The sequence below is a fragment of the Ursus maritimus genome, assembly GCF_017311325.1.
Source record: "Ursus maritimus isolate PB19 chromosome X unlocalized genomic scaffold, ASM1731132v1 scaffold_X1, whole genome shotgun sequence".
NCBI lineage: Eukaryota > Metazoa > Chordata > Mammalia > Carnivora > Ursidae > Ursus > Ursus maritimus.
Window position 1 is genome coordinate 31583570 of NW_024423319.1, and position 14771 is coordinate 31598340.

The following is a 14771-nucleotide window of genomic DNA, read 5'->3' on the forward strand; positions in this document are numbered from 1 at the left end:
TTATTTTATGTGTGTTTCCCGCTGAAATATACCTATTTCCTCAGATCTTTAATGAAGGCCAATAGGGGAGAGTATATGCTATTTATTCATTTGTTCATATTTGATGGTAATACACACTGTATTCCACTTGTGTAAAGTAATTTTCAGAATTCTCAACAAGATTATACAGTCTTGTTAATCAGCTCAGCCTCTGTCCGTTTAGATTGTTCTGAAAACTCTAGTCTGGCACACCTCTTCTCTATGTTGCATTTATTTATTTATTTATTTATTTATTTATTTATTTATTTGAGAGAGAGTGTGTGTGCGTGAGATGGGGGAGGGGCAGAAGGAGAGGGAGAGAGGATCTTAAGCAGGCTCCGTGCTCAGCATGGAGCCCGATGTAGGGTTCCATCTCACCACCCTGAGATCATGACCTGAACTGAAATCCAAGGGTCGGACGCTTAACCGACAGAACCATCCAGGTGCCCCTCTATGTTGCTTTCTTGATCTACTCTGAAATTTCTTTTTTTTTTTTTTAGATTTTTTAAAATTTATTTATTTATTTAACAGAGACAGGCAGCGAGAGAGGGAACACAAGCAGGGGGAGTGGGAGAGGAAGAAGCAGGCTCCTAGCGGAGGAGCCTGATGTGGGGCTCGATCCCAGAACGCTGGGATCACGCCCTGAGCTGAAGGCAGACGCTTAACGACTGAGCCACCCAGGCGCCGCATACTCTGAAATTTCTACCATTAAAATAACTCTGGAAGGATATGCTAAAATATACAGGTGTTTTCTGGAAAAGGGAGGAGGATCCTGATTCTCATATTCTAGCCATTTAAAGATGGCTAATTGTTACATTAGAAAGCACAGAGGTTCACCCTGAAAAGATTGGCTCTGTAGTGAGTGGTGCTTGGAAAGCCAAGAAACATAAAGTCTAAGCTCTGCTCTGCCACTAAATAGGTATGTGACCTGGGCTAGATCGCTACCTCTTCCTGGGCTCCAGTTGCCTCATTTATTGTAGTAAACTGAAAACTGCTCCCCTCCCTGCACTGTCCACACTAGGCACCATGAACGTTATCTCATATGGCAAAGGGAACTTCGCGGGTATGACTGAATTAAGGATCTTCATGTGGCGTGACCATCCAGGATTATCTGGGTGAGCCCAGGGTAATTACAGTGATCATTAGAAGAAGATGCAGGAGGATTCAGGGGAGGAAGAGGTAGTGGCCACGTGATGACGGACAACACAGGTTGGAGCGATGTGCTTTGAAGGTGGTGGAAGGTGCCACAAGCCAAAGAATGCAGGTCACTAGAAGCTGGAAAAGACAAGGAGAAGGATTCTCCTCTAGAACCTCCAGGGGAAACAGCCCTGCTGACACCCCGACTTTAGCCCAGTGAGACTGATTTTGGACTTCTGTCTTTGTGAGCTGCAAGAGAATAAATTGGCGTTGTTTTAAGTCACGAAATGTGTGGTTATTTGTTACAGCAGCAAAAGGAAACTGAGACATTATAAGATGAGGGCGTTGGACGAGGCAGTCTCCGAGGTTGTTTCTAGCTCTTGTGTCTGTGATCCAGGATTAATTTAGAATATATGTTTCAGGGGTACCTGGGTGGCACAGTGGTTAAGTGTCTGCCTTCGGCTCAGGGCGTGATCCCGGCGTTATGGGATCGAGCCCCACATCAGGCTCCTCTGCTGGGAACCTGCTTCTTCCTCTCCCACTCCCCCTGTTTGTGTTCCCTCTCTCGCTGTCTGTCTCTGTCTCTGTCAAATAAATAAATAAAATCTTTAAAATATATATATATATATATATATATATGTTTCAGTGGAGGGAAAGAGGCACTGTCTGAATTGATTGGAAAGGAATATGAGAACTAGGTTTATTCTTGGTGATTGCTTATAGTTTTGTCCACAGATGGCATAATTGACTACTCATAAAAAAAGACTGTATTCGAGGTAAAGGAACCTTTAAAAATAAGCATATATTAGTATCTGCAAACTTCATAGTGATCTGTTCTCGAAGGAATGAAAAAACAGAAGATGAACACCATCGAACCATGTTGTCTCCAGAATTTATATCTTCAATTGGATTATAAGTCCGTTGGGCCAGAGCTGCATAGAACAGGAGGTAGAGCCCAGAATTCTGGACAATGCCTTTAAGGACTGACATTCACAGGTGATAGTCTTGAGGTTGAAGTAGTCGTAAGGGCAGTTGCTGATCCATCTATTGGGGTGAGGGCAGGCCTCAGGGTTAGCAGAACAGCTTTGATCATGACCAGATGGTCTTACGTGTGCACACCCATGTTGGACTAATGAACTATATGCATGCCTGATTGAGGTGTCAAAACCTTAAAAAATAGTTACTACCTTCACTTCCCTTTATAGCTAGATGCTTAACTCCACCTGCAAGCCCCCAAAGGAGAAATGGTGAAGAAAGGGAATGAAATGGTTAAGTAGTGAATAGACTATGGGAGAAGGTCATTCATTCTGTCATCTAGGCAGCCAGCCAGCAAACAGGGTGTGAGTACCTGTTCAGGGCAAGGCTCTGTTTTACGCGCCACGGAATATCCAGATGAACTAGATGCAGATTTTATTCTGAAGGAACTTAAAGTGAGAGAGTTACAAAATGTGTAATGTATAATAAGAAGTGATACGTGCCTTAAGAGAAGTGTGGACAAAGAGTTAATTGTATAGAAATATCAGTGCCTGCCCAGTACTGTGTACCGTGTTATCTTGGAAGATACTCACCACACAGCATTGTAGTATCATCTAAAATCTATCCTCAGGGCGAAAATTTATTATACAGATAAAATCAACTGGAGGATGTGTGTGTGTGTGTGTGTGTGTGTGTGTGTGTGTGTGTGCGCGCGTTCCTGCAGCATTCCCAACACGGATTACATACATTTATATCACTGGGACATTTTAGATAAAAAGGAAAGAGGATTATCGCCTGATATCCTCAGTCAGCCTCTGTCTAACCAACAGAACAGAAAAAGATCCTGGGATCTAAGTAGGCACTGTCCTCCTAGCTGCAAAGGGCATTAGGTTTTGTAGGGGATCATAATCTGCCATCCCAAAATGTGTCACTTTGGCATTAAGGATTATTTTGAGCTAAAGGCATTTAAGATTCAACAGATACACAAAGAACCTTCCCAGAGTTTCCCTTATCTAACTAAAAGCAGAACTTCCTGAGAAATGAGTACAACCCTAAATCCCCTCTCCCAGAGAAGATTATGGCCATGAAAAAGGCAGAAAGTTGATGCCAGTGTGGACCTTCCCAAACAAATCTTACTTCATTAGTTTCCCCCATATATTTGCATCTCCGCAGTTTGCTGCCCTTGGAAGCCCAAACCCTTTTCCTTTGTCTTGTCACTTCTCTATAAACTTATTGTTCTTTGTTAAGATGCCATATTAGAGCAAGCTCTAACCACCCCTTGGAGTTACTCATCCCTGAGTTTCCCCTATGTGTATTTCTGCTATGTGTGTTATTTATTAACTGTTTGTTTTTCTCTTGTTAATCTGTCTTTTGTCAGTCAGATTTCCAGAATTCCAGCTGGAGAAGCAGGGAAAGTAGTAGAAAAAATCCATTTTCCTTGCCTACAGACTGCTGTCTGCATGTCTGTTTATTTTAAGCAGAAGTGGCAGCTCCTATGGCCGTAGGTGCAGACATGTGATTTAAACGAGTGAAGCAAGAAGGATATATATTATATTGAAAGACACATTTGTTTGGCGTATTGAATACATAGCAATATTCTTCGTTTTTGCAAAAAATGCTACGTTTTTCTTGAAATAAGTGGCACATATTTAGCATTTGTTTTCCTACTTCTGTTAGACACAGATAGGAGAAATATTTCATCTTTTTTTAAAAACCCATTTTTATTTATGTATTTATTGAGAGAGAGAGAGAGCGAGAGAGAACATGCAAGTCAGGGGAGGGGGAGAAGGAGAGAGAGAATCCCAAGCAGACTCCACACTGAGTGCAGAGCCTGATGCGGGGCCCAGTCTCACAAGCCCAAGACCGTGACCTGAGCCAAAATGAAGACGACACTCAACCAACTGAGCCACTCAGGCGCCCCTCATCTTCTTTACTGGAAGAAAAACAATAGTTCAAATGTCATGATAAATGGCCCCTGTATCCATCTGCAGGACAGGAGTAGAGGAGGCTGTAGGGAATGGTGAGGAACGTGGCTACTTAGAGAACGCATGGCCCCTCTCGTAGGGGCCGCTTCTGTTCAGCTCTGGCCGATCATTACCACATGAGAGTATGGGACCAACGTTGCCAGATTTTCTGATTTTTCAAGGAAAGATGGAAATAAAAAAATTTTAATGTAAAATCTCTGATTTTTAATTGTTAATTGTTAATTTTTTTTTAAGTAGACTCCATGCCCAGCATGGAGCCCAACACGGGGCTCAAACACATGATCCTGAGATCAAGAACTGAGCTGAGATCAAGAGACAGATGCTTAACCAATTGAGCCACCCAGGCGCCCCTCATTTTTTAAATTTTAATTTCTTAAAGATTCACGTATTCATCTGAGAGAGAGAGAGAGAGCATGGGGGCGAGGGTCAGAGGGAAAGGGAGAAAAAGTCCCAAGCAGACTCTGAGCTGAGCGTGGAGCCTGACGCGGGGCTAGATCTTATGACCCCAAGATCATGATCTGAGCCCAAACCAAGAGTTGTCTGCTCAACTGACTGTGCCACCCAGGCACCCCAGTAATTACACTTTTTTTTTAAAGATTTTATTTATTCATTTGACAGAGATAAGGACAGCCAGCGAGAGAGGGAACACAAGCAGGGGGAGTGGGAGAGGAAGAAGCAGGCTCCCAGTGGAAGAGCCTGACGTGGGGCTCGATCCCAGAACTCCAGGGTCACGCCCTGAGCTGAAGGCAGACGCTTAACGACTGAGCCACCCAGGCGCCCCCGGTAATTACACTTTTTGAACAACAAATTGGGACACGTGATCTGACAGTGAGACATAGTGTTTGAACGTGAGCGTGTTCAGGACAGTATGGAACACACAGCAGACATTTGCAAAAACACATTTGATTTACCTCCTAGGGATTTCTTGTTTTGCTTTCTTTCCAGCTGGTAGCTCCTGTCACAGGGTCTTTGGTGGTTTTGGTTTTTAATACCTCAGCAACTAAAACCCCTTGCGTGGACCTGCCTTCTAGGGAATTGCAGATACATCGAGGCTCTGGTGCTCTGGCTGTTTTCAAGGCACTGAAGAACCTGGCTGAGCCCCCCCCCCTTGCCTGTGACAGTTCCCGGTCCTCCTAGTCCCCCATCTTCAGTGGAGAGAAAAGGCCCGTGCTTCGTATGCGGGCCCACTTCCAAGTGCTTCCTGTATTGGTGCTTCCTGTATTGGCTGGGGCAGTACTGCAGGCCAAGCTCTCGTAGATTTGAATTAAGTGCTTTCTAAGAGAAGGTTTGGACTGGTTTGACTTTGGGGTTGCTTAGTTTTGGGTGGCTGCTGGAAACCAGGCTGAAGCTGATCCTTCCTAGGACAGATGTGAAAAGGGAAACTGGAAAGCAGCAAAGACGTCCTGGAAAGGTGTGGTTTCTGAGTCTTAGCTCGAACTGCAGAGTGTTTTGGGGCCAGGCTACTCTGTGTAAGTCCAGGAGAGGTCTCCCTACAGAAATGGGAGAGTATGTGCTCCTCCCAAAGGTATTCCAAAATCAAAATCATTTTAGATGGGTCCTGTTCTCACAAAACCTGTGCCGAATTAAGTACATCTGCTAATAGTTGGCACCTTGGCTTAGACCCTTAGACCCTCTCTCTAAGAGCCCTCCAGCTCTGGCCTTTCATTATTTAGTAGTATCTTAATTTTTAAAAAAAAATTTTAAAAAGATTTTATTTATTTATTTGACAGAGAGACAGCAAGAGAGGAAACACAAGCAGGGGGAGTGGGAGAGGAGAAGCAGGCTTCCCGCTGAGCAGAGAGCCTGATCTGGGGCTTGATCCCAGGACCCTGGGATCATGACCTGAGCCAAAGGCAGACGCTTAAGGACTGAGCCACACAGGTGCCCCTTGATAGTACTTTTAAACCCAAACTGAAAGGAGGCCAAGTGAATGTGTGGCCAGACAGCTTCTAGAAAGAAATGCTGTTGCTCCCAGAGAAGACCGAAGAGGAACCAGTTCTGGGCAGGCATTCACCTCTTTCCCCAGGCAGCTTTCCTTGACCTCCTGCCTGGGCCCAGTGGTCTTCCTGACGTCTTGTTTAGACCAGTCCTCTCCAAGGTAGCCTTAAATCCAATCACATCCAGATCTTTAAGAGTACTGTTCACGTTCTGCTCAGTGCTTGTCCCTGTAGCTGCCAACCAGCAGATGGGGCTTGTTCGATTGGATTTGGATGTGGAGACAGTCCCTGATTTGACTTCTGAAGCCTTGAAGAGTAATCTTGGGTTGGAATGCGGTGTGAGGAAGGGCGACGCAGCATAGTTTCTTGGACTTTGAATTCTTACTCATGTCTGTTGAAAATGAGAATGAGGAGCAAGGTCCATTTGTTTAATGGGGCTTTTTCCCTGACAACTTATTGACTCACTTCTAGTCCTTACACGTTGGTGCTGTTTGTTGACTCTTTCCAAATACGTACATGTGCTGAGTGGCCTGGCGATGAATGTGGGTTTTATGTATGTTTTTATTTTTTTTAAGGGGTTTTATTTTTAAGTAATCTCTACACCCAATGTGGGGCTTGAACTTCCAACCCCGAGATCAAGAGTCACATGCTCTACTGACTGAGCCAGTGGGCGCCCCTGAATGCAGGTTTTATAGACTCAGGGCTTTGTCCACCAAAGCCCTCGTTTTCCAGATGAGGAAATTGAGGCCCAGAGAAGAGAAATGGCACAGTGTTTTTGTGGCAGAGCTCATAGAACTCAGGGCTTCTGTTATTTTTTTTTTCAATCCAGAGCAATTCATCTTTATTATTTCCTAATGTGTCATGGTTTCATAGATCATTTGTGGAGCTCAGCCATCCCCTCATTCATGACTCTGGTACTTGCCTTCCTAAGAAGCCCATAAATATTGGAAATCCCACATGACGGATAGCTATTCTGGAAAATGTTGCTGGTGAAAATTGTTTCCTAGCTGCAGGCTTATCACATCCAGTAGGGATTCCTCAGACTTAGTAATCAGTGGCAACACTTAAGATATATATATGTATCATGTGTGTGTATATATATATACATATATATATATACACACACACACATACATACATACATTTTGGAAGTATCACTATCCCTAATTATTGTTAACACAGTTTTTAGTTGGTTAGAAAACTATGATCATAGTAATGGTTAAAAAAATCTTAAGTTCGAAAACCAGTGTCATACTTTTTTTTTTTTTATCTTGGTATTGAGTATGGAGTAGCTTTTCAATAAATATGGATAGGATGAAGTAAATAGTTTCCTGCAATTCTCGCTTCTGCTTTTGTCCGTTGGTCTAGAACTCCCAGGAGAAGGGGGACACGTGCCCTGAGCTGCGGGAAATCTGATGCTGTTTTCTAGAGCAGTCACAACAGCAAAGGGCTCCTATTATGAATACTTTCTTTCTTTCTTTTTTTTTAAAGATTTTATTTATTTATTTGACAGAGATAAAGACAGCCAGCGAGAGAGGGAACACAAGCAGGGGGAGTGGGAGAGGAAGAAGCAGGCTCACAGCAGAGGAGCCTGATGTGGGGCTCGATCCCATAACGCCGGGATCATGCCCTGAGCTGAAGGCAGACGCTTAACCGCTGTGCCACCCAGGCGCCCCATGAATACTTTCTAATGGCGTGTGTATAGTGTACCGACAGGGCTTAGCACATCCTGCCTGATTAGCAAATGTTTCAGGCCAATGTTAAAACATTATCGTAAGGAGCCTGCGGGGAAGCCTGTCTTATAATTGTAGGCCAACTTGATGACACTTCTTTCTTATCTTAGCTCCTCTGTTCTTCCCATGGTACAGAAGATCAGCTGGATATGGTGCTTCTCAAACAATTCTGCTTTTCTTTATAGTGGAGAAAAGTATATGGTGGACCTTGGCAAGTCATGGAGTGGTTGGAAGTAGCATCTTACATGTACACAATTTCTGTAAAAGCTTGTGTTTTATTTTGTAAATTCATGAGAGGTTTTTATTCTGCTACATCCTTATTTCAATGGAAAATCAGTTGGTTTTTTAAAAAGGATTTTATTTATTTATTTGAGAGAGGGAGAGAGAAAGCATTCAAGAGAGATCATGAGCAGGGGTGAGGGGTAGAGGGAGAGGGACAAGTAGACCCCCCCCACACTGAGCAGGGAGCCCTACGTGTGGCTCTATCCTAGGACCCCGAGATCATGCCCTGAGCCAAAGGCAGATGCTTAACTGACTGAGCCGCCCAGGCGCCCCTAGTTGGTTTTGTTTTTTGAGAGAGAATGAGTGAGGGAGGGGCAGAGGGAGAGGGAGAGAATCTTGAGGCTCTTCGCTCAGTGTGGAGCCTGATGCGGGGCTCGATCCCACAACTTTGAGATCATGACCTGAGCTGAAGTCAGGAGTCGGATGCTTAACCAACTGAGCCAGCCAGGCGCCCCTAGGTTTTGCTCCCAAATTTGAGATACAGTTGCTGCTCAGGATAATCTGCTGTGTCTATATCCCGTGGCCTTCTCTGGGACTCCCGGGCCGCATTGTCAGAGCCCCATTTTAGGAAAATGGAACTAGAGAGTACCCAACGTATCCATCCCCTGAAGCAGGTCATTGTTCTTAGCCTGAGGCCGTCATGCTCTCTGATTTCTTTAGATTTATGGCAGTTGTTCTGAAACAATTCTTAAAAACCCATACAAGTAGGGACACCTGGGTGGCTCAGTGGGTTAAGTGTCCGACTCTTGATTTCAGCTCAGGTCGTGATCTCAGGGTCATGAAATCGAGCCCTGCATCGGGCTCCTTGCTGGGCAGCAAGCCTGCTTAAGATTCTCTCTCTCGGGGCGCCTGGGTGGCACAGCGGTTAAGCGTCTGCCTTCGGCTCAGGGCGTGATCCCGGCGTTATGGGATCAAGCCCCACATCAGGCTCCTCCGCTATGAGCCTGCTTCTTCCTCTCCCACTCCCCCTGCTTGTGTTCCCTCTCTCACTGGCTGTCTCTATCGCTGTCGAATAAATAAATAAAATCTTTAAAAAAAAAAAAGATTCTCTCTCTCCCTCTCCCTCTGCCTACCTCCCCCCAACCCCTAGCTCTCATATGTGTACGCTCTCTCTGGCTCTCTTTCTAAGAAGAAACAAGAGTCCCATCCACGTAATGTTTTCTTTAAAACAAAGCTGTCATGGAAGGCCAATATGTAAGATTCAGGTTAAAGAAGAGGACTGGGGGTCTAGAGCCTTACCCCTTTGGGTTCCTTCTCCTGGTAAAGGGGACACTGGAGCTCTGAAAGTAGTTGGAAAATCATTAAACTAGGGTGAGTCCATTCTTCATCCAGATCTCCTGTTTTATTCATTCAACACCTATTTATTTAACAAATATTTGTTGAGTGACTACTTTGTGACAGGTAGTGTTGATATGGCAGTGAATAAAACAGGTAATATTTTCTGCCCTTGTGGAATTAATGTTCAAGTGGAGTAGTCAAGCTAACATGATAGGTGAGTGAAATGTATAGTTCGCTCGCTAATGATAGTCCTACAAAGAACCGTAAACAGGGAACAGAGGTCCGAGGTGCCAGGATATTTCTATTTCTACTTCAGTGACTGGGGAAGGCCTGCATGAAAAGATGAATTTTAAGTAAAGTTGCAAAGGAAATGAAGGCAACCCCACCCCCACCCTGTGGAGATCTGGTGAAAAAAAGCCTTCCAGGTGGAAGAAAGAGCAAGTGCAAAGCCCTGAGATGGGAGTGTGCTTGGCATGTTCGAGAACAGCAAGGCTTTCGTTAGGAGCCAAATGGAAAGTCACTGGAGGGTTTTAAGTCGATTCTGTTCAGTGCCAACAATATCACCCTGGCTGCTGGGTGCAGAAGAGACTGAAAACACAGCAAGGGCAGGCTAGGGAAACCTGAAGGAGGCCATTGCGAAAAGCCAAGAGAGAAATGGTGGTCACTTGGGACACCGTGGTGGCAATGGGATGGTGAACAGTGGTCAGAGTTGGGCAGGAGGGCCACCAGGATTTGCTCCAGACCATAAATGGTGCAGGAGAAAAAAGAGAAGCCCCAGGAATGCCGCTAAGGTTTTGACGTGAACAACTGGAAGGATGGGGTTGCCGGGGTGAGAGGGTGGGGGTTGAGGGACTATCGGGGGCTTATTTAGACATGTGAGGTTTGATATGTCTGTCCTATACCTACGTAAAGATGTCTGGGAGGCAGTTAGACACGCGGATCTTGAGTTAGGGCACAATTCCAGCTGGAGATGCCCATTTTCCCCATCCCTGTAGGAAGAATGTGGTCTATCAGAAACACATCAGCAAACTGTCTTTCTGTAAGTGGCGTGCTTCCAGAGGGCTCATGGCTTCCAGGCCCAGTCTCTTGAGGCCACATTGCAGTTGGCATCTGTGCAGACAATCCCTTGCTTTCACCCTTCAGCGTGTGGGTTAGATAAACATGTCCATGCTTTCTTTCAAGGCCCCCTAGGGATGACTTGTAAAGCTTGGAAATACGGTTCCGTGGAACTCAGTTTCGTAACAGTGGACCCAGAGCTTTAGTTTTCAGTTGCAATGGCCTCTTCGGAGGGTGGGGGGTGGGGAGGGGGGACACAAAAACTTTGGAATAAATGGCAACCAAAAAACATGTTTAGCCACCAAGGCTGCCTTTTTAGAACCCAGGGCAGATCAGAAAGCTGGCATTATCCCACACTGTAAGTAACTTTATCGGGAGGAAATCAGCTTCAAAGGGCAGCCTTGAGGGGAAAAGAAGTTAAAAATGCAACAGGCAGCCCTGGGAGGAGGGGCAGCAGATTGGCTTTACCTAGATCACGGAAGAAATGATCTTTTTGACTTGGGTGTACAGGAGCTTTGGTTTCACTTAGGATCAGAAGGCCAGGCCAGCTCCCTGTTGCCCAGTAGCTGCGTCCCGGAGAAACTGCTTAGCCCCAGGTCCAAAGCGTGGGAACTGGAGCAGGGCCACCAGTCACTCAGCACTGACGAATATAGTAATCTGCTGTCTGTGTCAGCGGGGGAGGCAGAGGAAGGGGAAGAGGCTGAGACAGGAGGGAGGAATACATGGAGCGCAGGAAAGAATATTGGGACTTCTAGAAGGGGAGCTGAGGGTCGTTTAGAGAAGCTTTGAGGAGTAGGGGGCGTTTGAATGATCGGTAGGATTTGGCTAGGCAGAAAGATGGCAAAGGGCAGTCCTAGCAAAGGGAATGGCACGAGCAGAGGAAGAGGTCTTCAACGAACAGGAAGTTCAAGAGGGCAGAGTTGCAGTGAAAGAGGGCAGGATGGCAGGTAGTCCTGTGGCGCGGTTAGGTCCTTGGTCTCTGGAGTCGGACACGGAGTGGTCTGCGATTTCCTCTGTGACTGGGCAATTTGCTCAACCTGCTTCCTCTTCTGTTTCCTCAATGTTAAATGGAAATAATACAATTAATTGCATGATAGGGTGTTTGTGAATATTAAATGGGATCATCTCTTCAAGCACTTGGCACAGTTCCCCATAACCTAACTATTAGTCTGACTATGTAAAAGACTCAAAAAACTTACGCAAAAATATTTATAGTAGTTATTCTTCCTTTGAAAACGGGTGGTTTTTCGCTGCAGATCGTTGTCAACTCACAATGGGGTTACGTCCCAATAAACTCATCGGAAGTTGAAAATACCGAAGCCAAAAATGCATATTTAACACATCTAACCTACTGAAGGTCAAAGCTTGGCGTAGCTTACCAGACACCCACGTTAGCTTACAGTTGGGCAAAATCAGCTACTAAAATAAAATGCTGACCGTCTCATGGGCTTGTTGAATACTGTACTGAATACACTGATACTGTACTGAAAGTGAAAAACAGAATGGTTGTATCTGTTGACCCCTGGGATTGTGTGACTGACAGGAGCTGGGGCTTGCTGCTGGCCAGCATCACCGAAGAGCATTGTACCCCATATTGCTAGCTTAGGAAAAGACCCAAATTCAAAAGTTTAAATACGATTTCTACTGAATGTGTATCGCTCTGGCACCATTGTAAAATCAAAAAATTAGAAGTCAACCGTGAGTAGTTGGGGACCATCTGTATTTCATTTTTTTTATTTTAATTTTTTTTATTATATTATGTTAGTCACCATACAGTACATCCCCAGTTTCCGATGTAAAGTTCGATGATTCATTAGTTGCATATAACACTCAGTGCACCATGCAATATGTGCCCTCCTTACTACCCATCACCAGCCTAGCCCATTCGCCCACCCCCTCCCCTCCGAAGCCCTCAGTTTGTTTCTCAGAGTTCATAGTCTCTCGTGCTTTCCCCCTTCTGATTACCCCCCCTTTCTTTATCCCTTTCTTCCCCTACCGATCTTCCTAGTTCTTATGTTCCATAGATGAGAGAAATCATATGATAGTTGTCTTTCTCTGCTTGACTTATGTCACTTAGCATTATCTCCTCCAGTGCCGTCCATGTTGCAGCAAATGTTGAGAACTCGTTCTTTCTGATAGCTGAGTAATATTCCGTTGTATATATGGACCACAACTTCTTAATCCAGTCATCTGTTGAAGGTATTTCATTCTTTTCTGTATTTAGCAGATTTTCTCCTACAACCACTAATACTGATAATCTGAAAAACATAAACAAGTTTTCTTGCTTTTAAAAATGTGTGAAAGTTGGGCACCTGGGTGGCTTAGTCAGTTAAGTGTCCACCTTTGGCTCAGGTCATGATCCCAGAGTCTTGGGATTGAGCCCTGATTGGGCAGGGAGCCTGCTTCTCCCTCTCCTCCTCTCTCCATTCGTGCTCTCTCTCTGATAAATAAATAAAATCTTTTAAAAGAATGTGTAAAAGGTGATAGAGGATAATAAGTTCAGAAGAGTATATTGAGGCCAGATCAGCAAGTACTTTTTTTTTGATGGCAAGGGCTTCTAACTATATTTCATGAACTCGAGGATTCTGCACAAGTACTTCAGAGCTTCCATAGATATTTGATTTATTTTTCTAAAATATATGATGAAATATATATATTAAAAATATATGATGAAATATATATATTAAAAACATGGGAAATTACGTGTTTAAATATGTGATATACAAAAATTGGCACATCAGAAACATTAAAATAATTTATGCTACCACTTGACTTGTTTTCGTGCAGACCTTATAGTAAAGCTACTTTTGTGGGTGCCTGGGTGGCTCACCTGATTAAGCATTTGCCTCTTGATTTTGGCTCAGGTCATGATTTCAGGGTAGTGGGATTGAGCCCCGTAGTGGGCTCCATGCTGGCCATGGAGCCTGCTTAAGATTCTCTCTCCCTCTGCCTCTCCCCCCTCTAAAAAAAAGCTACTTTTGCCTTCTTGTGCAAATAAGGTATCTTGCAAGATTGTTATATTTTTTAGCATTTGCAGCTACTTATCTGTGTGTAAGAATTTTCTCAACACTGTACAACCAAAATTTAAAAACAGAAATAAATTGAATGTTAATATGAGAATGTTGTTTCCTTACCGATGATTTCAGATTTTTGTGTGTATCAGAAAAACCTTATTGTTTCCTCATTTACTTTATGATACATTTATGTTATGATTGCTAACTTAAAAAATATTTATTTACTTATTTTAGAAAGAGAGACAACGTGCACGCATGCATGTGTTGGCAGGAGTTGGCAGGAGAGGGAGAGAGAGAATCTCAAGCAGACTCCCCATTGAGTACGGAGCCCTATGCGGGGCTGGATCTCAAGACCCTTAGATCATTACCTGAGTGAAATCTAGAGTTGGATGCTTAACCAACGGAGCCACCCAGGTGCTCCATGTAATGATTGTTAACTTATAATAAATTCATATTAATAAAATATTTTTATATGCATATACATCGGCATTTGTCAGATTTTTTGTCTTAAGAAGACAATCATCCTTTTTGGAAAATAAAAAAATGTATGGAAACCAATATATTATAGGAATAGGGAGACAAAGTTTATGGGTATAGAAGTTTAGATCTCGAGTCTGTGCGGTTTATCTTGCAGGAATGTGGGAGATGGACTGAAGGGTAAGGGGTAGAGACTAAAATCAGGGAGACCAACTAGAGGGCCACTTCAGAGGTATAGCTGGAGGTGAATAGGGTCTAAACTAGGTGATGGAGCAGTGGACATGGGGAGAAGATGGATGGGAGAAATGCTGGATGTGGATTGACAGGACTTGAGAGGACATGACAGCTGATTAGGCATGAGGTACGTCAACGATGACATGCTGAGGTTTAAAACATAAGCCCCCAAGACAATGGTAACGTTGTCCTCTAAGACCACAGACCCAGGAAGAGGAGCAGATCTGAGGTGCAGGAGCAGCAGATGATGAGTTCAGTTCGGAATCCATTGACTGTCAAGAGTCTGTTGGTAGGAAAGTGAGAGAGACATCTCATCAGCAGATGGATGTATGGGTCTAGAGCTCAGGAGATTGTTCTGGGCTGGACACAGAGATGGAAATTTGGGAGTCATCCACTTTGAAGAAATGAAGCCCCCAAATTCCTACTGCAAACTGAGTGTATAATTAGATTATACATTATTATTTTGGCCAATACTCCTTATCTCAAAAGGCGTCACGATAGCACTTAAATGTTGTTTCCTCTTAAGGAACAGTTTTCTCTCAGTTCGTGCTTGAGTTGGTATTACACTGGGTAGTGCTTTTCCAGTTTAAATTATGGAGTGCTGGGGAGCCTGGGTGGCACAGCGGTTAAGCGTCTGCCTTCGGC

The 14771-nt window shown here is 44.2% G+C and overlaps 1 long non-coding RNA gene across 1 annotated transcript in view; it reads left to right on the top strand.

Moving 5' to 3' along the window:
- Positions 1–13788, top strand: part of LOC103677714 — a 55203-nt gene extending 41415 nt beyond the window's left edge. The window contains exon 4 of the long non-coding RNA XR_572501.2: positions 13650–13788. This is a non-coding gene — a long non-coding RNA (uncharacterized LOC103677714). The remainder of the gene's footprint in view (positions 1–13649) is intronic.
- The last annotated feature ends 983 nt before the right edge of the window (positions 13789–14771 follow it).